The sequence below is a fragment of the Nomascus leucogenys genome, chromosome 13 (genome assembly GCF_006542625.1).
Source record: "Nomascus leucogenys isolate Asia chromosome 13, Asia_NLE_v1, whole genome shotgun sequence".
Classification (NCBI taxonomy): Eukaryota; Metazoa; Chordata; class Mammalia; order Primates; family Hylobatidae; genus Nomascus; species Nomascus leucogenys.
Window position 1 is genome coordinate 85431639 of NC_044393.1, and position 23984 is coordinate 85455622.

The following is a 23984-nucleotide window of genomic DNA, read 5'->3' on the forward strand; positions in this document are numbered from 1 at the left end:
AATGCAGATGCTAATGCCTACTTCAGATAATTCTTGTGAAAATTCACAGATGTGGTAATTCATGGAAATAACACAGTATCTGATATGCGTAAGCACTCTGGTAGTTTTATATATAGTTATGATTCCTGAATTGGGAAGTAGGGTAGGTCAATCTCATGTCTACATATAAAACTGCAAAAAGATTTTTATTTTCACTCACCGATGTAGAAAAATAGCCTGTTGTATTGCAAGAGTAACGTCATCTTCAATCAAACCTGCCAAGATGACTGATGCTTGACCTCTGCGTCCCAAGACGTTCTGCAGCCAGGTTAAGAAACAATGCCTGTAGCATAGATAACCCCTCAGAAAGATGCTTATCTCACCTCCCCAGTAGCCACAAGTTTTGCAAGAAAGAGGCATGCCCAGCTGCTTGCTATATAAAGGACACTTTCTGGAAGGCAGGTTCAAGGATCCAGTGTCTCTTGGCCACTGAGAAATGATTTCTATTCTTAAGTCTCCATTAAGTATTTCTTCCTGAAAAAATAAACTTGTCAGCCTCTTTCTTTCACCTCTCAGCCAAGGCCTTTAGGGGTAGGTTTGCACATACCTGCCCACTGTGGAATAACCAACCCGACCTCTAGCCCTTGAGCTAGAAAACCAGATACATAAATAAGAATGCTACATTGACACCTGAACTTGGATTGTAAGACTGATAACAAATACTCTTTGAACTGTATCTAACATTTTGAACCAATAATATTGAATAGCAGAAATGAAATACATTTGTCTTTACCATTAACATTTCTTAAGTGGATTACCTTCTTTGGGTGAAATGGAAATGTAGCATTTGCAAAACTGTTAATGAATTTGTGTTGAGTGGTTAAATCTACACTACAAATGATTTAATTCAGGGCAAGGTAGAGTGTACTGTTGGTTTCTGAATGATGGTGTTAGTTATGGTCTGAGTATAAGTTAAATCATTTTGTAGTTTATTTGTTTGAAATTAGAGCTTTCCTCTTACCAAATGATCTCTAGGGCAAAATGATTCCATTACGAACTCTTTTGAAACACCAGAATTGCCATCCCTAATGCTGACTTGGCTTCCTGAAGAAGCAGTTCTGGATACATAACTTCATCAGAACAGCACAGAATTTGTGATGCATTCCACTGATTCCAAAGACTGTGTTTTAGACTCTACTCTCAAGGGCAGGTCTCTTATTTTTGTTTGACTCAGAGATTTCATCTACAAAGAAGAAAATATAAAGAATGATAGTGTCTTTCCATTTGTCATGCGCAGTAACACTTGCACTGAAGGATTTATAAAACAGAATCTAGCACATAATAAATATTTTTTTGCCTGAAGGCTTACAAGATATCTCATTCTTGAGAGTTAATATGGAACTGGAACTACTCTAAGTAAAATAGGAATTCAAGTTCATTATATGTGTTATTTATTAACATCAAATTAATTCTGGCCACCGACTGTTTTGCCCTTTCCTCCTCTAGAAGGCTAAGATTCTATTTAGATTCAATTAATTTTTTTCGTGTTCTTTTTATTTATGCTGAAACAGACCAGAAAATCAAATAGGCCAGGTTTTTTTGGTTATTTATTTATTGCACAATTATTCAATATGCAGATTCATAGGATTATAAATTAACCACACTATAGGATTCAATTTAGAACCAGAAGAGAATATTTTAACAAAATGACTGAGTTTCCAGTCATATTCAGGTACACACATGTGAAAAGCAAATTAAATAAGAGGTGAAAGTAAAATGAACACAAGACAATGACATTCCAGATATATATGCAATATTTTCTTCCTCTCCCTCCACTAATCCTGATAAGCTAGTTAAAATGATGACTGAGTTTTTAGACTTCTACATAATTACAGTTACCATCAAAGCTAGCGATTACATTAATGTTCATTGGATTTGCCTCTTTGAGAGACAGCCAAATCAGAAAGATCACATTTAGGGAATTCTAAGCTACTGGTGACTGCACAGCGACTTGTGGAGGTGTTCTCAGGAAGAGTTTCATTTCATCCTCTGGGATTTTTATAAATTTGAGATTTTAAAAATGTGTGTGTGTGTGTGTTTGTGTGTGTGTGTGTGTGTTTGTGTTTTGGGGTGAGGAACACTGATCCTTTTCTCTATTTCATGTCCCAGAAAGAATAACTGAATTTAAATTGTTAAATACCCCTCCCCTGCAGTATACATGATTTTGGATTGCTTTCTTTTTACGGTATTTTCTCCCTTTAAAAGCTATCCTCAGTTTGAAAATAGAAAGTGCACCTGTAATGTGTTGAGGGTGGGAGGGAGAATATCATGATTTTTCCCCAGTTCTATATCCATAAAGGATGGTTGAAAATGGACATTTGAGCTCCTGTTAAGAGAGTGAAAAATATGCAAAATTTGGTAAACAGTTTTGCTGGGGAGCCATGATTTTAAAGGGCTGTGTTTTTGCAAGGCTAGGCTTTTGAGACTTTTGTTTTCTCTTGTATACTTCAGCCTACTCCTAGTTAAATGGAACTCGTAAGCCATTTTAGCATCCCATGTCTTTCCATAATGTTGAGGTTAGCCACTGCACTAAAGGTTTATTCCTGGCTGCTAAGGAGAAACAAGTCTTCAATACTGGGAACTCACTGTGGCTGCTTGCCCACAGAGTTCAGGGAAAGGGAGGCCAGAAGCCAGGCTATAGGACACACCAGTTATCCCTCTGAGGTTTCCTAACAAGCCACTTGGATTAGAAAGCACACAAGCCAGTGGAGAATAAACCACATCTGACCATGGAACAATTTGAAGGAAGTACTTCACTGATTTGACCTGGTGGCTTATCAAGATACTTGTGTCCAGATTCAATACGTGAGATTCTCCGCTCAAAATGTTTGCTCAATGTTTAGACTTATTTAAATGTATTTGAGGTTTCCGCTTGGAGACCTAATTTTATGTATTTAAACACGTTCAACCTCTGGGTAACTGATAGTAAATAAAAACAAAACGTTTAGCCTATCAAATTATATCACATGTATTTATCGAATCATTAAAAAGAATTACAAAAACCCAGACATGCGGACTCTAGTAAACGGTCTTTGTTGGTTCTAGAACATGTATTCTTAGTCCAGCTGCTTGATAAACTGCAATCACCTAAACACACGCTCCTAAATCAAATCTTGGATGTCAGTAAGAGCACTAAACCATCACAGGTTTCTGTTCTTTGGAGAAGCCAAGTCATAATATGCTTTTAAAGGTATGTCTAGTCAATATATTTTTTTTAAATCTCCTTTCACCTTAATATGTGTTTAGCCAACACAGCAAGTATAATTGTGGAAATCATTCTATAAATTGCATGCATTCACTCTTTGCTGAACATTGAAGAAAGCCTGAGAATATGAAAAGCAATGCATTTGTTGCCTTGTTCTCAAGAGGCCACCTCTCTTTGAGAAAACCAAACCGCAGGGCACCAAAAATTAAGTAACAAAGTGCCAGATATTGACCATATGTTTGAGGAGGCTTTGGATAGAAACTTCCCTGTCTTCAGTGGTTGCAAATTAGTTGTCCTAGATTTGACCTCCATCAATATTGTGCTTCTCAGCTTCCTGGTTTTGATTCTTGTAAAGCACATGTTGCTTTGAATTATTCTTTCATTATAGTAAAGATAAGGGAGCCTGACAGCAAGATTGTTTACAATAATGAAAATTTGGATTTAGCCAATATGTCCAAAAATATATTACTAATAGAAGATTATGGAGCATCTATCCAAAATAATATTATGTAGCTCTTAAATTTATTTAGTAGCTCTAGGTTTAATGATGTAAAAAAAAAGGTAAGATATCATGTGAAAAAAGCAGGTTATAGAATTTTGGTAGAACTATTATACAAGTAAAATGTTTTTCCTACATATTTTGGATGTTCTTACATCCAAAAATCTTATATTCATGCATTTTTTAATGCCACTGTTTTAAAATTTCACTACAATATGTATTTAAGTGGCATATAGTCTGATCTTATTGCCTTGGGGTTTGTCTTGGCCATCAACTTTTGTTGGGATGAATTTAGGCCTTCTGAGAGGTCATTGCAGCCATTCTCCTCTGCCTAATCCTCTACTGCCTATCCCATCAAAGGGATCTAAATGACCTTCCCTTCACAGTCAAGGGAAGTTTCCCTTTTCTCGGGGAAGGGAAGGAAGAGAAGCTCCGGGTATGGCAAACTGAGTCTGTAAGACTCAATTTCTATTTCCCTGGAAAAGAAAAATTGAAACAATTTTTATTCTTTCTGATATCTTTATAGTGGTGAAAGTGAAGAAGAAAATGTCGTTAAGTTTTCCTGCCACATTATATATGAACATGTTGATTACAATGTGCAAAAATTGAATGTCTGGAAGGGTATATTCACCAAAATTAGTCTAGAATGTCGTTGTGCTTTTTGTTTCTTTTCCCTTCTTAAAAAAATTTGTCTTAACTGCTTTTTAAATGTTTGTTTTATAATAAATACAGATTGCTCTGTAATAACAAAATGAATTTAGGTAATAAAGTCTTTTGTATCTTAAAATTATTTTAAAATATTTCATAAGGGACACTTTTTACAAAATATTTTTTAGTCTTTTCAATGACACTGTAATGCAAGTATATATTTTTCATTTACTCATGTGGAAACCATGTAATAAGGGGCTAAAGACATGTCCCAAGTCATATAAAATAGTAAATGGCAGAGTGAGAATTTGGAGCTTCACCTTCTCGACATGAGTATTCTCATTTCTCTTACCAATTAGATTTTAAAGAAAAATATTAATCTGAAGAATTTGTTCTTGGCTACTTTAAATTTGTAGGATGCATCTACAAAGCATCTATTTACTTTCTTGTAGATCCACTGAAAACTGATTTTGCTGCTGTAGATGGGGTGGGAATAGAGGAAGCAGAAGAAGATAAGGAATTTTTTTAAAGTACTGGATTCGTGTTATTTGCTGCTATAAGCAATTATCACAAATTTAGCAGCTTAAAACCACACAGATTTATTACCTCACGCTTCTGTAGGTCAGGAATCTGGTGGCTCAGTTGAGCTCTGCTCTAGGTTTCCCAAGGTCAAATCGAGGTTCTGGTTAGCCTGGGTTTTTGCCAGGAGGCTTTGGGAGACCATCTGTTTCCAAACTGATTCAGGCTGTTGGTAGAATTTACTACTATGTAGGACTTAAGTCCCACTTGTCTTGCTGGAAGTTGGCTGGTGGTCGTTCTCAGCTTTTTTTTTTTTTTTTTTTTTTTTTTTTTTTTGAGACGGACTCTTGCTCTGTCACCCTGGCTGGAGTGCAGTGGCACGATCTCGGCTCACTGCAACCTCCGCTTCCTGGGTTCATGCCACTCTCTTGCCTCAGCCTCCTGAGTAGCTGGGACTACAGGCGCCCACCACCGCATCTGGCTAATTTTTTGTATTTTTTAGTAGAGACAGGATTTCACCATGTTAGCCAGGATGGTCTCGATCTCCTGACCTCGTGATCCACCCGCCTCGGCCTCCCAAAGTGCTGGGATTACAGGTGTGAGCCACCATGCCCAGCCCATTCTCAGCTTTTAGAGGCCTACCGCATTTCCCTTTAGTCTCTATGACTCATTTTTGTTTTCTGCCACATCTCTTCTCTGACTCTAGTAGGAGAAAGTTCTCTGATGTAAGGAGTCAAGTGATTAGATTGGGCTCACCTGGATAATACAGGATGCGCTCCCTCTTTTATGATCTATAATCTCAATTACATCTGAAAAAATCTCTAACAGTCCTACCTAGACAGTGTTTGATTGAATAACCAGAAGACAGGCTATTGGGGCAACATCTTTGGAATTCTTCCACCACTAGTTTTGGTTTGTTTGTTTTTTCTTTTTCTCAAAACTTGAGGATAGAAATATTCACACTTTTTTCAACTTTCAATGCTTATGTCTAAACATCTGACACATATCAGATATTCATAAATATATTTCCTCCCAAATCCACAACTTGAATAAGTTTTGTCTGTAGTTACTTCAAAAAGCAAATTTTTAAAAATAATTTCAACTGTTATTTTAGATTCAGGGGGTACATGTGCAGGGTTGTTACATGAGTATGTTGTGTGATGCTGAGGTTTGGGATACAAATGATTCTTTCACGGATGACACAGTGAGGTAGTGAGCATAATACCAACAGTTAGTTTTCCAACCCTTGCTGCATCTCACCCTCCCCCAACTCGTAGTCCCCAGTGTCTATTGTTGCCATTTTTATGTCCATGAGTACTTAATGTTTAGCCCTCTTTTGGAAGTGAGAACGTGCGGTATTTGGTTTTCTGTTTTTGCATTAACTCACAGGATAAAGGCCTCAAGCACCATCCCTGTTGCTACAAAGGGCACGATTTTGTTCTTTTTTATGGCTACATAGTATTCCATGGTATATGTATCATATTTTCTTTATCCAGTCCGCCATACATGGGCACCTAGGTTGATTCCATGTCTTTTCTATTGTGACTAGTGCTTTGATGAATGTAAAAGTGCATGTATCTTTTTAGTAGAACAATTTATTTTCTGTTGGATATGTATCCAGCAATGGAATTGCTAGGTCTATAGTTCTAAGTTGTTTGAGAAATTTTCACACTGATTTCCACAGTGGCCGAAGTTATTTACATTTCTACCAACAGTGTATGAGCATTCCCTTTTCTCCACGGCCTCACCGGCATCTGCTACTTTTTTACTTTTTCATAATAGTCACTCTGACTGGTATATGATGCTATCTCATTGTAGTTTTGATTTGCATTTTTCCAGTGATTAGTGATGTTGAGTATTTTTTCATATGTTTATTGGCTGCTTACACGTCTTCTTTTGAGAAGTTTCTGTTCATGCCTTTCGCCCACTTAAGTTCAGAGGTGTAACTTCAGGTTTGTTACATAGGTAAACTTGCATCATGCAGGTTTGTTGTATAGATTATTTCATCATGCAGGTATTAAGCCTAGTACCCTTTAGCTATTTTTCTTGTTCCTCTCCCTCTTCCCACCCTCCTCCCTCTGAAAGGCCCCAGTGTATGTTGTTACCTTTTATGTGTCCATGTGTTCTCATCATTTAGCTTCCACTTACAAGTGAGAATATGTGGTATTTGGTTTTCTGTTCCTGTGTTAGTTTGCTAAGGATAATGGCCTCCAGCTCCATCACTGTCCCTGCAGATGACATGATCTCATTCTTTTTTTATGGCTGCATAATATGCTATGGTGTACATGTACCACATTTTCTTTATCTGGTTTATCATTGATGGGCATTTGGGTTGATTTCATGTCTTTGCTATTGTGAATAGTGCCGCAGTGAACATACATGTGCATGTGTCTACTTTTTAATGGGGTGTTTTTTTGTTTGTTAAGTTTCTTATAGATTCTGGATATTAGATCTTTGTTGGATGCATAGTTTGCAAATATTTTCACCCATTCTGCAGGTTGTTTATTTTGTTGATTGTTTCTTTGGCTGTGCAGAACTTCTTTAATTTAATTAGGCCTCACTTGCCAATTTTTGTTTTTGTTGCAATTGCTTTTGAGGTCTTAGTCATAAACTCTTTACCAAGGTCTATGTCCAGAAAGGTATTTCCTAGGTTTTCTTCTAGGATTCTTATATTAATAGCTTGAGGTCTTACATTTAAATCTTTACTCCATCTTGAGTTAATTTTTGTATGTGGTGGAAGATAGGGTCCAGTTTCATTCTTCTGCATATAGATAGGGAGATGTCCCAGCACCATTTATTGAATTGAGAGTCCTTTCTTTATTGCTTGTTTTTTTTTTTTTTGACTTTGTCAAAAATCAGATGGCTGTAGGTGTGCAGCTTTATTTCTGAGCTCTCTATTCTCTTCAAGTGAGTTTCCCAGACTGTATGTCTGCTTCTTTTTTTTTTTTTTTTTTTTTCTGAGATGGAGTTTCGTTGGGTCACCCAGGCTGGAGTGCAGTGGCGCAATCTCAGCTCACTGCAAGCTCCACCTCCCGGGTTCACGTCATTCTCCTGCCTCAGCCTCCCAAGTAGCCGGGACTACAGGCACCTGCCACCATGCCTGGCTAATTTTTTATATTTTTAGTAGAGATGGAGTTTCACTGTGTTAGCCAGGATGGTCTGGATCTCCTGACCTCGTGAGCCACCGTGCCCGGCCCCTGCTTCTTTTTTTAATTTAACCAGTATCATGCTGTTTTGGTTACTGTAGCAGTATAGTATAGTATAGTATAGTATAGTATAGTATAGTATAGTATAGTATAGTATAGTGTAGAGTGTAGTATAGTGTGGTATGAAGTCAGATAATTTTATGCCTCCAGCTTTTTCTTTTTGCTTAGGATTGCTTTGGCTATTTGGGCTCTTTTTTGGCTCCATATGAATTTTAGAATAGTTTTTTTTTTTCTAATTCTGTGAAAAATGACAGTAGTTTGATGTGAATAGCATTAAATCTGTAGATTGCTTTGGGGACCATTTTAACAAGGTATTAATTCTTCCAATCCATGAGCATGGAATGTTTTTCCATTTGTTTATGTCATCTATGATTTTTTTTCATCAGTGTTTTGTAGTTCTCCTTGTAGAGATCTTTCACTTCCTTGTTTCGATGTATTCCCAGATATATTTTTGTGTGGCTATTGCAAGTGAGATTGTATTCTTGATTTGGCTCTCTGCTTGAATGTTATTGGTGTATAGAAATGTTGCTGGGATTTGTATATTAATTTTTTATCCTGAAACTACTGAAGTCGTTTATCAGTTCCAAGAGCCTTTTGGTGGAGTCTTTAGGGTTTTCTGGGTATTAGAATTACATTGCCAGCAAAAAATGGTAGTTAACTTATTTTTTCCTATTTGGATGCTTTTTATTTCTTGTCTTGTCTGATTTCTCTGGCTAGGGTTTCCAGTACTATGTTGGATGGGAATGGTGAGATTGGGCATTCTTGTCTTCTTCTAGTTCTCAAGGGCAACACTTGCAGCTTTTGCCCATTCTGTATGATGTTGGCTGAGGATTTGACATTAATGACTCTTATTATTTTAACATACGTTCCTTTGATGAGTAATTTGATGAGATTTTTATCACAAAGGCATGTTGGATTTTATCAAAGGCTTTTTGCATGTCTATTGAGATAATCATACAGTTTTTGTTTTTAGTTCTGTATATGTGGTGAATCACATTTTCTGTGTCTACTGAGATGATCATGTGGTTTTTGTTTTTAAATTGCTTTTAATTCTGTTTATGTGGCAAATCACATTTATTGATTTGCATATGTTGAACCAACCTTGCATCCCAGGAATGAAGCCAACTGGATTATGGTGAATTAACTTTTTGATGTGCTGCTGGATTCAGTTTCCTAGTATTTTGTTGAGGATTTTTACATCTGTATTCATCAGTGACACTGGCCTGTAGTTTTCTTTTTTCATTGTATCTCTGCAGGTCTTGGTATGAGGGTGATGCTGGCTTTGTAAAATGAGTTAGAGAGGAGTCCTTCCTCCTTGATTTTTTTTTGTTTGTTTTTTGGAATATAGTTTCAGCAGAATTCTTAGCATCTATTCTTTGTACATCTAGTAGAATTTGGCTGTGAATCCATCTGGCCTGGGGGTTTTTTTGGTTGGTAGACATTTTATTACTGATTCAATTTTGGAACTAAATACAGGTCTGTTCAGGGCTTTAATTTCTTCCTGATTCAATCTGGGGGGGAGGTTCATGTTTCTAAGAATTTATCCATTTCTTCTAGATTTTCTAGTTTGTGTGTATAGAGGTGTTCATAATAGTCTCTGAGGATCTATTGTATTTCTGTGGGGTTGGTTGTAATGTCACCTTTGTCATTTCTGATTTTGCTTATCTGGATCTTCTCTCTTTGTTAATTCAGCGTTGATTGATCTTGTTTATTTTTTCAAAAAACCAACTTTGGTTTTATTGATTCTTTATATGGATTTTTGTGTCTTAATTTAGTTCAGTTCTGCTCTAATTTCGGTTATTTCTTTTCTTCTGCTAGTTTTGGAGTTAGTTTCTTCTTGTTTTTCTAGTTCCTCTAGGTGTGACATTAGGTTGTTAATTTGAGAGCTTTCTTTTTGAGGTAGGCATTTAGCATCAAAGCAAAGTTTTAAAGTTTCACATGAAGTATCTATTTCCACCTTTTCAGGTAAAATTGAACACAAGTAGTCCATTTCCAAATAATATGGCATACTGTTTCTCTGAGAGCTTAGCTTGTAGTAGACTCAGAGATAAATTCTAAGGTTACAGGACAGCAATGACCTGGTTATTACACAGCGTTTACATTTCCAGAGTGTGGTTTCCCATTCAAAGGTACAGCTAAGTGGCAATGTCTCAGTAGTTCAATGCATTTGTTTTCTCTAAATTGTGTTCATTACCATCATTCTGGGATAGGATATACAGTTTTACTATGAGGTTTTTTTTTTTCTCTTTTTTTTTTTACGTAGGCTAGCTTCAAAATATAAACTCCCAGGGTTAGATAAAGTGTAAGTTCCTCAGTCCCCTTCTTGGGTGTTAGAAGTAAAAAAAAATTCCTCTCTTTTGTTATTCTTTTCAACAAAGTAATTTAATTTGACTTCATAAACTTTTTCCTCACCTGCCATAACCACTTTCAAAAGTGATATATTCCCACAAATTAGCTAAAATGTAGGCACAATTTTACTTTAGAAATTATAGGTCCCTTCCTCTAATAAGTTGATCTCTTCCTTATAAAAACAATTTAAATGAGGGGACAACACCTGCCAATAAAATAGAACAGCCCCCACCCCCAACACACACAAACACAGAGGGAGAGAGAGAGGAGAGAGAGAGAGAGAGAGAGAGATTGATTCAGGAGGCAATGGAGAACCTAGAAAAATTAGATCAGATGATACATTTTGAAAAGAAAGGAAGAATGAATCCCTGAATGGAGATACAAGATTGTGGGGAAATTACTCAACCTCGTCACTGCTAGACCAATTTGTCTTTCTTCAGAGAATGAGAGATTCATATTAATAATCATAATTACTACAGTCATAATTTACAGATTATGACTGTGGTTCTTCCGGAAGATACACAGAGTTTGCTTTTCCCTTTACCCAGTGGCAAGTGGGGCACCTGCATGCCAGGTGGCAGCAGCACCTATTACTGTGAAGGGGTGTGATGCTGATATCACTTCTGCTAACTGCTATCATGGTGTAACAAATGACATACTTCTGTGGCTTAAGAAGGTGTGTTAGTCAGAACACACCTGACTAACCTGGATTTTCCAGAAAAATAGCACCAATAGCATGTGTATGTAGATGGAAAGAGGTTTATTTTTTTTATTTTTATTTTTTTGAGAAGGAGTCTCGCTCTGTCGCCCAGGCTGGAGTGCAGTGGCGCAATCTCAGCTCACTGCAAGCTCTGCCTCCCAGGTTCATGCCATTCTCCTGCCTCAGTCTCTCCGAGTAGCTGGGACTACAGGCACCCGCCACCACGCCCAGCTAATTTTTTGTATTTTTAGTAGAGACGGGGTTTCACCGTGGTCTCGATCTCCTGACCTCCTGATCCGCCCGCCTCGGCCTCCCAAAGTGCTGGGATTACAAGCATGAGCCACTGCGCCTGGCCAGAAAGATGTTTATTTTAAGAAAGTTGTCCATGAGATTATGAAGGCTGGCAAGTCCAAAAATCTGCAGAGTGGGCCAGTAGGCTGGAGATCCATCAAAGAGTCAAAGCTGCAGTTCAATCCAAAGACTTTTAGGTTGGGGACTCAGGGAAGAGCCAGTGCTGCAGCTCAAGTCTGAAAGCAGTCTACTGCAGCATTTCGTCTTGCTCAGGAGAGGTACGTCTTTTGTTCTAGTCGGGCATTCAGATGATTAGAAGAGGCCCACCTGCATCATGGAGGGCAATCTACTTTATACAAATATCATCTATTAAATGTTAATCTCATCCAAAAACATCCTTACAAAAAAATTAATAATGTTTAATGACATATCTTAGACACTGTGGCCTGGACACATATATATTAACCATTTATATCTATATATAAATTAACTATCACAGGAGATTTAAAACTTTTTCTTTTGGGCTCTGATCTAAATCTGTGCCTTGGCCTTTGGTGGCAAGGAGCATGTGACAGTTCTTAAGGAACATAATCTGAGTAGTCCTATAATTTATTTGTTCATTTCATCCATTTATGAAAAGTAACAAGTGCCCTAGTCATTTGGGAACGGCTTTACATAATTTAATTAAGTGTGATCACTGCTTTCCTATCCCAATGTGCTGATGCAGTGGATAACATCCAGATCACAGTTACTGTTTAATATCTACCTTAAAGTCTTCAGTCACACATCAGGGAAGAGGAGACTTTAGTTGGATATGAAAAGTGAGCCTACATTCTACAACAAAGGGCATATTCTTGTATTATCCATTGATTCTAACTGATAGGTGGAAAAGGCACTCCTGGTTACCAACCCTGCAGTTTTTTCCCCTCCCCTGCTGGTTGAGTCCCCATCTTCCATTGTAAGTCAGGTATAAAACCCTATTGGCCTAAGTGAATCGCGCTAATCCCATTATCTTTTCCACTGATAGGTTTAGGGAGGGAAATATGACCCAGTCCTGACTCCTGAAATGTGAGAAGTCAGCTGAGGGACTTTAGGGGAAGGGTTTCCTGGTCTACATAAAAGACCCAGAAGAAGAGATGCTCTCTTCGTTTTCCACTGAATCTCATCATGTCTCCGTGAATGAGATGTTTGGAGCAGTGATACTCACCTAGTGACCATGGAGAAAAAGCTTCCTTGAGTAATTGGCACAGTGTTAATGTTAGAGAAAAGAGGTTCTGAGTTATTGATACATAAATGACCAGTTGAATAAATCAGCCCTAAAACTGCCCTTTCTGTCTCATGTTTGAGATAAAACTGTTTTCTTGACTGGGCACAATGGCTCACTCCTGTAATCCCAGCATTTTTGGAGGCCAAGGCAGGTGGATCGCTTGAGTTCAGGAGTTCAAGACAGACTAGGAAACATGGTGAAAACTCATCTCTTAAAAAAAAAAATACAAAAAAATAGCCAGGCATAATGGCATACGCCTGTAGTCCCAGCTGCTCAGGAGGCTGAGGTGGGAGGATGGCTTGAGCCTGAGAGGTCGACACTGCAGTTAGCTGTGATCACGCCACTGCACTCCAGCCTGGGTTACAGAGTGAGACCATGCCTCAAAAACAAAAGAAAACAAAAACAAAACAACAAACAAAAAGAAGTTTTCTAGTTTCTTAACATATTGAGTCAAAATTTTTCTGCGACTTTGGGTTAAATGCCTCTTTACTGATACAATTAACCCTTTAGAATTCCACCTGGTGGCTGTATCCTTTTTCTTTGAAGGACACATGATTTATTTGCTTGGTTTTCCTACCAGTGACCTTACCCTTGAATATTAGTGAGTCATGCATGGAGTCTCTCATTACCAAAGAAGCACTGGTTGTTCAGGATGTGTTACAGGAAAGGTAGGCTTGTGCCACACTGTGGGATTGCTGCCCAAGAGTGCTATGGGGTGTGTGCAGAATACCAGCCACTACTACCAATTCTCCTTGCAATGCACACATATGCACACACACACACACACACACACACACACTGATAGGGAGGGAAGTGTACCTTCAGAGTACCTAAATGCTTTGATCAGTTGGACTACATGGCTAATAACATTCACAATCCTGTATGTATTGAAGGTGGAATTGGTGGTAGTCATTAATAGGACCACAAAAAAATACAATATGCCCAGAATACCACTTTTATTGAGATAGAGACTGGGGTGGAAGGCCTGGATTTAGGTTGTGAGCCTAATGGAACTGTTAATACCAAACCCAAGAATCAGGCAGCTTATCACCATCAGTACAGTGAGGCTTCCAACATGTGAGAACAAAAGTAAACTCATAATTTTGGTGGGCACGTTCACTCCCAAGATCAGAAAAAGGGTTTGGCTGAGCATAGTGCTATGAACTGGGTTGTGTTTCCTTAAGTTCCTATGTGGGAAATCCCATTCCTAATGTGATATTTGGGATTTGAAGATGGGCCTTCTGGGAGATAATTAGTTTTAGTTAAGGCTAGGAGGGTGGCATCCTCATGGTAGAATTAGTGTCCCTGTAAGAAGAGACACCATAGAGCTTGTTTCTTCTCGCTCTCCACCATGTGAGGACACAGGGAGAAGATGACTTTCTGCAAGCCAGAAAGAGAGCCCTCATCAGGAACCGAATCCTCTGGTACCTAGATCTTGGACTTTCAGCCCCAAGGATTGTGAGAAATAATCGTCGGTTGTTTAAGCCACCTAGGCTTCAGTATTTTGTTATAGCAGCCTAGGAAGAATAATACACACACCCACTGATTCTTCCAAGACTTACCAGCAATATAAGGACCTCCCTAATGAGCAAGCAGGTGGAGAATAACCAGGCATCATATTATTTTGACCTCTCTTCACAAGAAGAAAACTGGGAATGGAAAAGATGTGCACATTATTAAAATTGTTTTTCTCTTCTCCCCCTCATTGTAAATCTCTGTGGGAGCAAGTTGTAGGTGGGTGAGAGGAACAGTGATTTCCTTCCGCAGTTCAGTAATTCTGCAGCAAGTTTCTCTCTTGGATGTTGGTCCGTGTGTTCTGCCCTGGAGAAAAGGGACCAGTTGGTAGATGAGAGAGGGTAGTGATTTTTTTTTTTTCTTTTTGTCCTCCTGCAGAGAAGAAAGGAGTGTGAGGAAGGGCTGGGACTCGTGAGGTCTAGCTCTTTGATTTTGTACTGAGCTGAGGCCCAGAGAGGTGAATAACAGTATGGTGACCCAGGTTGTTCTTCATGGTATCCCACTGCTAGGAGTCAAAGATGTGGACTCCAATTCTACATAACAGGCTCAGTGTTCAATGATTATCTTTTAAACTCTTTGAACCTGCCAACCACAGGAGCAAAATTTACTAAGCATGAGATACATTTTATTCTTTCCACTGTCATGAGTTTATTACTAATTGTCCCTTAGCCTTAATTACAGAATTAATGTGCAGTTTTTGTGTTTGTCTGCAGATTTATATGTGAAAGCACTGTGTATCTTTGGCTTAAAACTTGGCTGGATTTCTTAATCAAGTGTTAAGAAAATTATTCATATAATATATTCCAAGTTAAGTGGAAAAAAAGAGAAACACATTTATGTCTCCATCTTTAAAAGTTTTGCAAACTTCAACCAGATTTTGTGAACATTGCTTATCCCTGCGAAGTGGGCTGAGTTAGCTGAGAGTAGGGGCAGAGAGAAACATGTATTTTTGACTTTATATACTTGGATCTAAATTTTCTTTGAGCTATCATGTGATTTGTTGCTTAAGTGATTTGTTCTTTGGGACCTTTAAAAACCGGTTTTGGTATGCATGGAGATTTGAATTGCTCCTCATTCTGTTTTATAAATCTACTAGTTAAGAAAAGAACTCACCTGTGGAAAAGTTTGGATATGGGAATCAAACAGGTCAGGATTTGACTTTTAATTCTGCCTCTTCCTGTCTGTAAAAGGTCCTGCAAACAACTCAATTACTTTGTGTTTCCTCCTCTTTAAAATAAAGACTTGTACCGATTAGAAATAACATAGGTATCAAGTTTGTTACAAAGCAGACATTAATAAAGTGCTGGCTACATAAGTAGAAGGGAGATCCTGAACTGCCACATGTGGAGGTTGATGGCTATCCCTGTTTACCCAATTATCCCACTGTAATTGCTACTAACACCCTTTTTCATTTTCTTTTTTTTTTTTTTTTTTTTGAGACAGAGTCTCGCTCTGTTGCCCAGGCTGGAGTGCAGTGGCGCAATCTCGGCTCACTGCAAGCATCACTTGAATTGCATGATAAATTACATGGTTACCCTATCATAAATCATGTTAAGAGTTTGAACTTTATGTCAAAACTTGTGGAGAGAACCTGAGAGAGAAGACTATGCCCCAGAGGTCATATGTTTCCAAAATTTTCACCAACCACAGAGGATGCCTGCCTGAGTAGTTAAATGGCATTTTTAAAGAATAGGCGGTGGTGCAATCCTAGCAGTAGAAGAAGAGAATCAAATGGTCTAAGGGAGTGGTGAACAATGAATCTGGCGATGGAAGGAGACAGGTATGAAATGAGGCCTGGAGATGGGCTTTGAACGGATGCCTTCCTCTTTTCTGTTGCTGGTTTATTTGCTTTTTAAATTTCAGTACTGAGAAGTATAAAATCATTTGAATATTACCACGAATTCATATTAAATTGGATTCTCTAGCTAATGCAGTGTTATTATTAGGGACTGAATCACTCACTCTGAAACCATCAGCTGATACATTTCAGAGATAAACATTTAGTAGATGTGCCACTTCTTCTATATCTACTTGCTGGATGGAATACAAACATCAAAAGATGGTATGGGGTGTAGACAAGAGGGCTGGATCATTCCTATGTGTCTAAAAGACGTGGAAGAACATCCCAGGTAAAGATTTACTTAGAGACAGTCTCAGGTGTGGACATTAACATAGTGTTCTTTCAGAGTGTGGAGTGTATTCCAAAGCAGGGAATACCCTGTGTGCAAGGGGAGCATGCATTTATTCATGAAGGAGCAAAGAACCAGATCAGATTCCATTTTCTGTTCCAGTTGTTCTTAATCAGAGAATGCATACATATCACCTGGGGAGCCTTTGAAAAAGATACATGCAGGAGCACTATACCAGATCTACTAAATTGGAATGGATGGGTGGAGGGCTAGTGAATCATGAAAACTTTCCGGGTGAGTCTAATGTATAGCCTGGGTTAAGAACTAATGCTCTAGGCCTGTGGTTCTTACATTTTTTCATGAACGAAGTGGCCTCAAGTGTTGGTAAAATTTAGATTTCTTGGTCCCGTGTTCAGAGTTCCTGATTCATGGATTTTAATGTAATTTGAGAATATGTGTTTCTAACAGGTTCCCAGGTGATCCTGATGCCCACACTTTGAGAACCACTTCTTTTGGCTGTCCCCTTCTTAATCTCTACCCTCACTGCTTTAATTCAGGGAATATTAATCTTCTTGCCTGGACTATTACTGTAGATTTCCATCTTGTGTCATTACCTTCTATTTAATCTGTTGCTAGAGTGATCTTTCTAAAATAAAAAAAATTGTCTATCTATCTATCATCTATCTATCTATCTATCTATCTACCTACCTACCTATCTAACTATCTATCATCTATCTATCTGCATATCTATCTATTAGTTTCATTCATGGTTCCTGGCTTATAACTCCCAAAGCCCTCGTTACATTTTTTTGATACAGTGTTTGAGCACTTTAGGCCTCAGAAGACAGTCTCTTTCTCTCTCTCTCTCTCTCTCTCTCTCACCTTTTCCTACCCTCCTCTCACCTGCTCTATTTTTCTCCCCAAGGCAGGCTTTCCCCCACCTTTCTGTCTTGGAGCTGGCCATAAAGAAATTCTCTGATTTACCTTGTCTGATTTTAGGTCACAGGACCCCCATTTCAGAAGGGGTCCAGCCTGATGCCTGGGAAGAAGAAATGCTGCACAGAGATGCCAAGAAAAATCGAGACAGGCTTCACTGGGTTTTCTCACTTAGTCTATTAGTATTAGATAATACCCCTTTTGTCCCATCACATCCCTACACAGTTATCAATTATGCCTATCAAATGCAGTCTCCAGAGAAGGCTCAAGAGGAAGGGGTGTTAAGAGCTTCTGGACAGCTGAATTCATGGAGGCTTGCAGGAAGGAGAACGAGAACTCATCATGTGCCAAAAGGGTGGTGCAACCCAGCTCCACAGGGACAGAAGCTCCTGTGCTCAGGACCCTTCCAGACCTCGCCTTGTATGTCTTTTCATATGGCTGTTTATTTGTATCCTTTAAATATCCTTTATAATAAACTTGTAAATGTAAGTAAGTGTTTCCCTGAGTTTTATGAGCTGCTTTAGCAAATTAATTAAGCCTAAAGAGGGGGTCATGGGAACACCAACTTGAAGCCAATCAGTCAGAAGTTCCAGAGGCTGGACTTGCAAATGGGGTCTGAAGTAGCGGGGAGTCTTGTGGGATTGAGCCCTCAACCTGTAGGATCTGACACCATCTCCAGGTAGATAGCGTCAGAGTGGAATTGGATTGGAGGACATTCAGCTGGTGTCCACTGCAGAACTGATTACCTGTATATTAGTTTGTTTTCACGCTGCTGATAAAGACATACCAAAAACTGGGAACAAAAAAAGATTTAATTGAACTTAAAGTTCCACATGGCTGGGGAGGCCTCAGAATCATGGTGAGAGGCGAAAGGCTCTTCTTACATGGTGGCGACAAGAGAAAATGAGGAAGCAAAAGTGGAAACTCCTGATAAACCCATCAGACCTCCTGAGACTTGTTCACTACCATGAGAATAGCATGGGAAACACAGGTCCCCATGATTCAATTACCTCCGCCTGGGTCCCTCCCACAGCACATGGGAATTCTGGGAGATAAATTCAAGTTGAGATTTTGGTGGGGACACAGCCAAACCATGTTGCTTGCTTGTTGATGGGGAGAAATCCCCCACACATTTGATCGTAGAACTTTTCTGTGTTGCTTGTTGTGGGGTGAGAGCAGAGAAAAAACAGAGCAGAGAAGAAACAATTTGTGGGCTTTTTTTCCCCGCACAACGTCTCAATACCTTAAAGTGTTTTCATGACTCCTCACTTAATTAAGTAAGACTTTATGGAACTCTTTTGTCCCTGCTACCACACCAGCCTCATCTCCCACTGCTCAGCCATGCTGTGATGCTTGTCTTCAGAGCAGACCAAATTCTCCCAGATAATAGTGCATTTATTACTGTTGCTGCAAAGCAGTGAGGAGGACAGACTTCCAGAGCTCCTTTTAGACTTTTCCATTTCTGCTTCTGGCTTATAGGCTTGGGCAATTTACTTTGCCTCTTTGTTATTTTCTCATTTGTAAAGTAGAGTTGACAGCATAGTTATTACCTCTTATGATGATGTTTAATTTCATATATATGTGAATATGTGCTCTCTCCCTTTAAATAAATATATATATTTATATATATATAAATTTATACATATATACATATATTTAAGGTATTTGGAATAGTACTCAGTAAGTAGTAGACATTTACATATTAGTTGCTGTGGAACCATTTTTTTTTCAAGGAATCTCCCACTCATCCTTGAATACCAGTTTGGATAACACTTCTTTTGAAGAGCCAGGTCTGTGTTCTCTATGTAAAGTGTTTCTTTCTTTGATCACTTAGTTTCTTTCTTTGATTACTTATACTGTTTAATTCATGTTTCCATGATAATACTTAGTAGTTCTCTCTCATTCATCTATGAGCCTCTAAAGAGCAGATTTTGTTGTAATTGTTTGGTAATACAGCCCCTCTAGAAGCCTAGCCACAGTGCTTAAAAATATTGGTTAAAAGAATACTTTGTTGAACAACCAACTGATAAACCCTAACCACTGGGTCAGGAGCCCCATAGAAGATGAGAATGATGGTTATGAAACAAAAGAGAACAGGACGCCTGAACACAAGGGAGCAAATGCCACATAGGACAGAAGCTGTTAGCCAGGTTACCCCCTTCTCTTCCTCTCTAATCCTGTATCAGCCAATCGCAGAGTCTATCATTTGTTTTTCTCAGGAAAATCTAAGAAGGGAAAGTGTTAGACAACTAAGACATATAGAATCAGAAATAGTTGATGTTTTGTGTAGGGAATGAAAATTATTCAAAAAAATTCTGATACATTTTGTTTGGAAGCCGAGCATATCTACAGTAAAATGCACAAATCTAACTGTAGAGCTTGATGGATTTTTACAAGGTGAACACACCCACATAATCAATACTCAGATCAAAATATAAACATTTATCTTACCTTGGAAGCCTCCTTTATGGCACTTGCCAATCATTCTCCTCAAAAGGTGACCATCGATTTTATTTCTGTAACCACTCTTGCCTTTTTGGAATTGAATTTGGATTAAATGGAATTTTACCACAGGTTATTTTGTGTCTGCTATTTTTGCCCATCATGTGTCTAACAGAGTTAGTCATATTTTTGAGTGAAGCAATAGTTTATTTTCTCATTGTTTTATAGTTTCTATTGTTATAATATACTATAATTTATTAATTCATTCCACTGTTGATGAACGCTTGGGTCATTTACGGTTTTTGACATTTAAAAATTGTACTGCTGTGAATGTTCTTGTAAAAAGTCTGGTAGTTAAATTATTGGGACACAATGTGGCATATAGACTCTAAGGTGACCCTCAATGATCTTTACCTCTTGGTGTCTAAACCTTTGTGTACTTCCCCACCCCATAAAGTGAGGAAAGGACCTACAACTTGCTTTTAACCCATACAATATGGCAAAGATGATAAGATATCACTCCTTTTCTGAGGTTCCATTATGTAGCACAGGTAATGAGATAGCACTCCTGTAATTATGTTATGCTACATAAGAGTGTGGCATAGTAATTGGTGCAAGAGATGCTACTTGCTGGTTTGTTGAAGTGAACAGTGAGGTTGAGAGAGCCCACTTGGTCAGGAACTGTAGGTGGCTTCTAAGACTTGAGGCCAGCCTCTCTCTGGTAAACAGCATAAAGCTGGGACCTTCAGTCATACAGTCCAAAGAAAATAAGTTCTTCGAACAACCTTAATAAGCTTGGAAGCATATCCTTCCCCACTTGAGCTTCTGGATGAGAACACAGTCAAACTGACACTTGGATGCGTCATGTGAGACCCTGAACAGAAGACCCATCTAATCTGTGCCCCAAACTCCTGACCTGGAAAGTGTAAAATAATAAATGCATGTTTCAAGCTGCTAAGTTTGTGGTAATTTGCTATTAATGCTAAGTTTTTGGCAATAAAAAACTAATATATATAGAGTATGCATGAGCTTCTAAACATTGGTAGGTAATGTCAAATTATTTCAAAAATTGTGGTATCTATTTATACTACCAATAAATAAGAGTTTAAATTATTCCACATCTTTGACAATATTTGATACTCTCAGGACTGTTTATAGTCATTCTAAGGAATGTAACTTCATTTTGCATTTTTCTGATGACTAATTTTGTAAAACAACTTTTCATACACTTATTGGCCAATTATGTTAGAAGTGCCTGTAAAGGTCTTTGGCCAATCAATTTCCTATAGATGCATTGTTTATAGAGTCTAGATACAAGTCCTTTATCATGTACTGAATTATAGACTTGTTCTTCCACTTTGGTTTATCTTTTCACTCTCAATCAATGTCTTAATAAATAGATATCTTGATTTTCGAGTAGTCTAATTAATCAATATTTTCTTTACTGTTGGCACATTTTGTGTTGTATTTAGGTATTCTCCTAAATTCTAGGACATGTATTTATTGTTTTACCTATCACAGTTAAGTGTGTTAGGTGTAGTTTATTCTTGTGTATGGTTTTTACCCATGTGAATAAACAGTTATTCCAACACTATTTATGGTAAAAGTAATTATTTCCTTACTCTATTCTAGTGGCACCTTTATAGCATTTGTGGGGATGCATTTTAGGACTCTGCATAGCTCTATTTGTCTATATTGTATCAATGCCATATGGTCTTAATTATATTAGTTTTAACTTAAATTTTTTTGGCTGTTTAAACATTTATTTTTTTCCTCAACTTTTATTTTAAGTTTGGGGGTACATATGCAGGATGTGCAGGTTTGTTACATAGGTAAACGTGTGCACGGTGATTTACTGCGCAGATCATTCCATCACCTAGGTATTAAAACCAGCATCCATTAGCTATTCTTCCTGGTACTGTCTCTCTCCCAATGCCCCCACTCCCCATGAAGCCCCAGTGTGTGTTGTTCCACTCTATGTGTCCATGTGTTCTCATCATCCAGCCCCTTATAAGTGAGAGCATGCAATGTTTGGTTTTCTTTTTCTGGGTTAGTTTGCTGCAGATAATGGCCTCTGACTCCATCCATGTCCCTGCAAGACATAATCTCATTCCTTTACATGGCTTCATGGTATTTCATGGTGTATAGGTAGCACATTTTCTTTATCCAGTCTATCATTGATGGGCATTTAGGTTGATTCCATGTCTTTGCTATTGTGAATAGAGCTTCAGTGAACATAAACGTGTATGTATCTTTAAAACAGAATGATTTATATTCCTTTGGGGTATATACCCAGTAATGGAATTTCTGGGTCAAATGATATTTCTGCTTCTAGGTCTTCGAGGAATCACCACACTGTCATTCACAGTGGTTGAACTAATTTACACTCCCACCAATGGTGTAAAAGCATTTATTTTTCTCCATAACCTCACCAGCATCTGTTGTTCCTTGACTTTTTAATAATTGCTATTCTGACTGGTGTAAGATGGTATCTTATTGTGGTTTTGATTTGCATTTCTCCAATAATTAGTGATGTTTAACTTTTTATTCCAAATGTTTGTTGACTGCATTTATGTCCTCTTTTAAGAAATGTCTGTTCATGTTCTTTGCCCACTTTTTAATGGGGTTGTTTATTTGTTTTTGTAAATTTGTTCAAGTTTCTGTAGAGTCTGGATATGAGACCTTTGTCAGTTGGAGAGATTGCAAAAATTTTCTCCCATTCTGTAGGTTGTCTGTTCACCCTGATATTAGTTTCTTTGCTGTGTGGAAACTCTAGTTTAATTAGATCCCATTTGTCAATTTTTGCTTTTGTTGCAATTGCTTTTGGTGTTTTTGTCATGAAATTTTTGCCATTGCCCATGTCCTGTGGGGTATTGCCTAGATTTTCTTCTAGGGTTTTATAGTTTTGGGTTTTACATTCAAGTATTTAATTTATCTTAATTTTTGTATATGGTGTAAGAAAAGGATCCAGTTTCAATTTTTTATATATGGCTAGCCAGCATTCCTAGCACTATGTATTAAATAGGGTTGCTTGTTTTTGACAAGTTTGTTGAAGATCAGATGGTTGTAGGTGTGTAGTCTTATTTCTGAGTTCTCTATTCTGTTGCATTGATCTATGTGTCTGTTTTGTAGCAATACCATACTGTTTTGGTTACTGTAGCCTAGTAGTGTAGTTTGAATTTGGGTAGTGTGATGCCTCCATCTTTGTTATTTTTGCTTAGGATTGTCTTGGCTATTCAGGCTCTTTTTTGGTTCCATATAAATTTTAAAATAGATTTCTCTAATTCTGTGAAGAATGTTAATGGTAGTTTGATGGAAATAGCATTGAATCTGTAAATTTCTTTGAAAAGTATGCCCATTTTCATGATATTGATTCTTCCTATCCGTGAACATGGAATGTTTTTCCATTTCTTTGCATCTTCTCTGATTTCCTTGAGCAGTGGTTTGTAGTTGTCCTTAAAGAGGTCCTTTACTTACTTTCTTAGCTGTATTCCTAGGTATTTCATTCTTTTTGCAGCAGTTGTGAATGGGAGTTTATTTATGATTTGGCCCTCTGCTTCCTGTTGTTGCTTTTAGGAATGCTAGTGATGTTTGCACACTGATTTCATGTTCGGAGACTTTGCTGAAGTTGCATACAAGCTTAAGATGCTTTGGGCCTGAGACAGTGGTCTTTTCCAGATATGGGATCATGTCATCTGCAAGCAAAAATAATTTTTGACTTCCTCTCTTCCTGTTTGAATATCCTCTATTTCTTTCTGTTGCCTGAAGTCGCAATACTGTGTTAAATAGGAGTGGTGAGAGAGGGCATCCTTGTTTTGTACTGGTTCTCAAAGGGAATGCTTCCAGCTTTTGCCCATTCAGTATGATATTGGCTATGGGTTTGTCATATACAGCTCTTATTATTTTGAGGTATGTTTTTTCAACACCTAGTTTATTGAGAGTTTTTAACATGAAGGGATGTTGGAGCTCATTGAAGGCCTTTTCTCCATCTATTTAGATAATCATGTGGTTTTTGTCTTTAGTTCTGTTTATGTGATGAATCACATTTATTTATTTATGTATACTGAACCAACCTTGCATCCTGGGGATGAAGCCAACTTGATTGTGGTGGCTAAGCTTTTTGTTGTGCTGCTGAATTTGGTTTGCCACTATTTTATTGAGGATTTTTGCATCAGTATTCAGCAAGGATATTGGCCTGAAGTTTTCTTTTTTTGTTGTATCTCTGCTGGATTTTGGTAT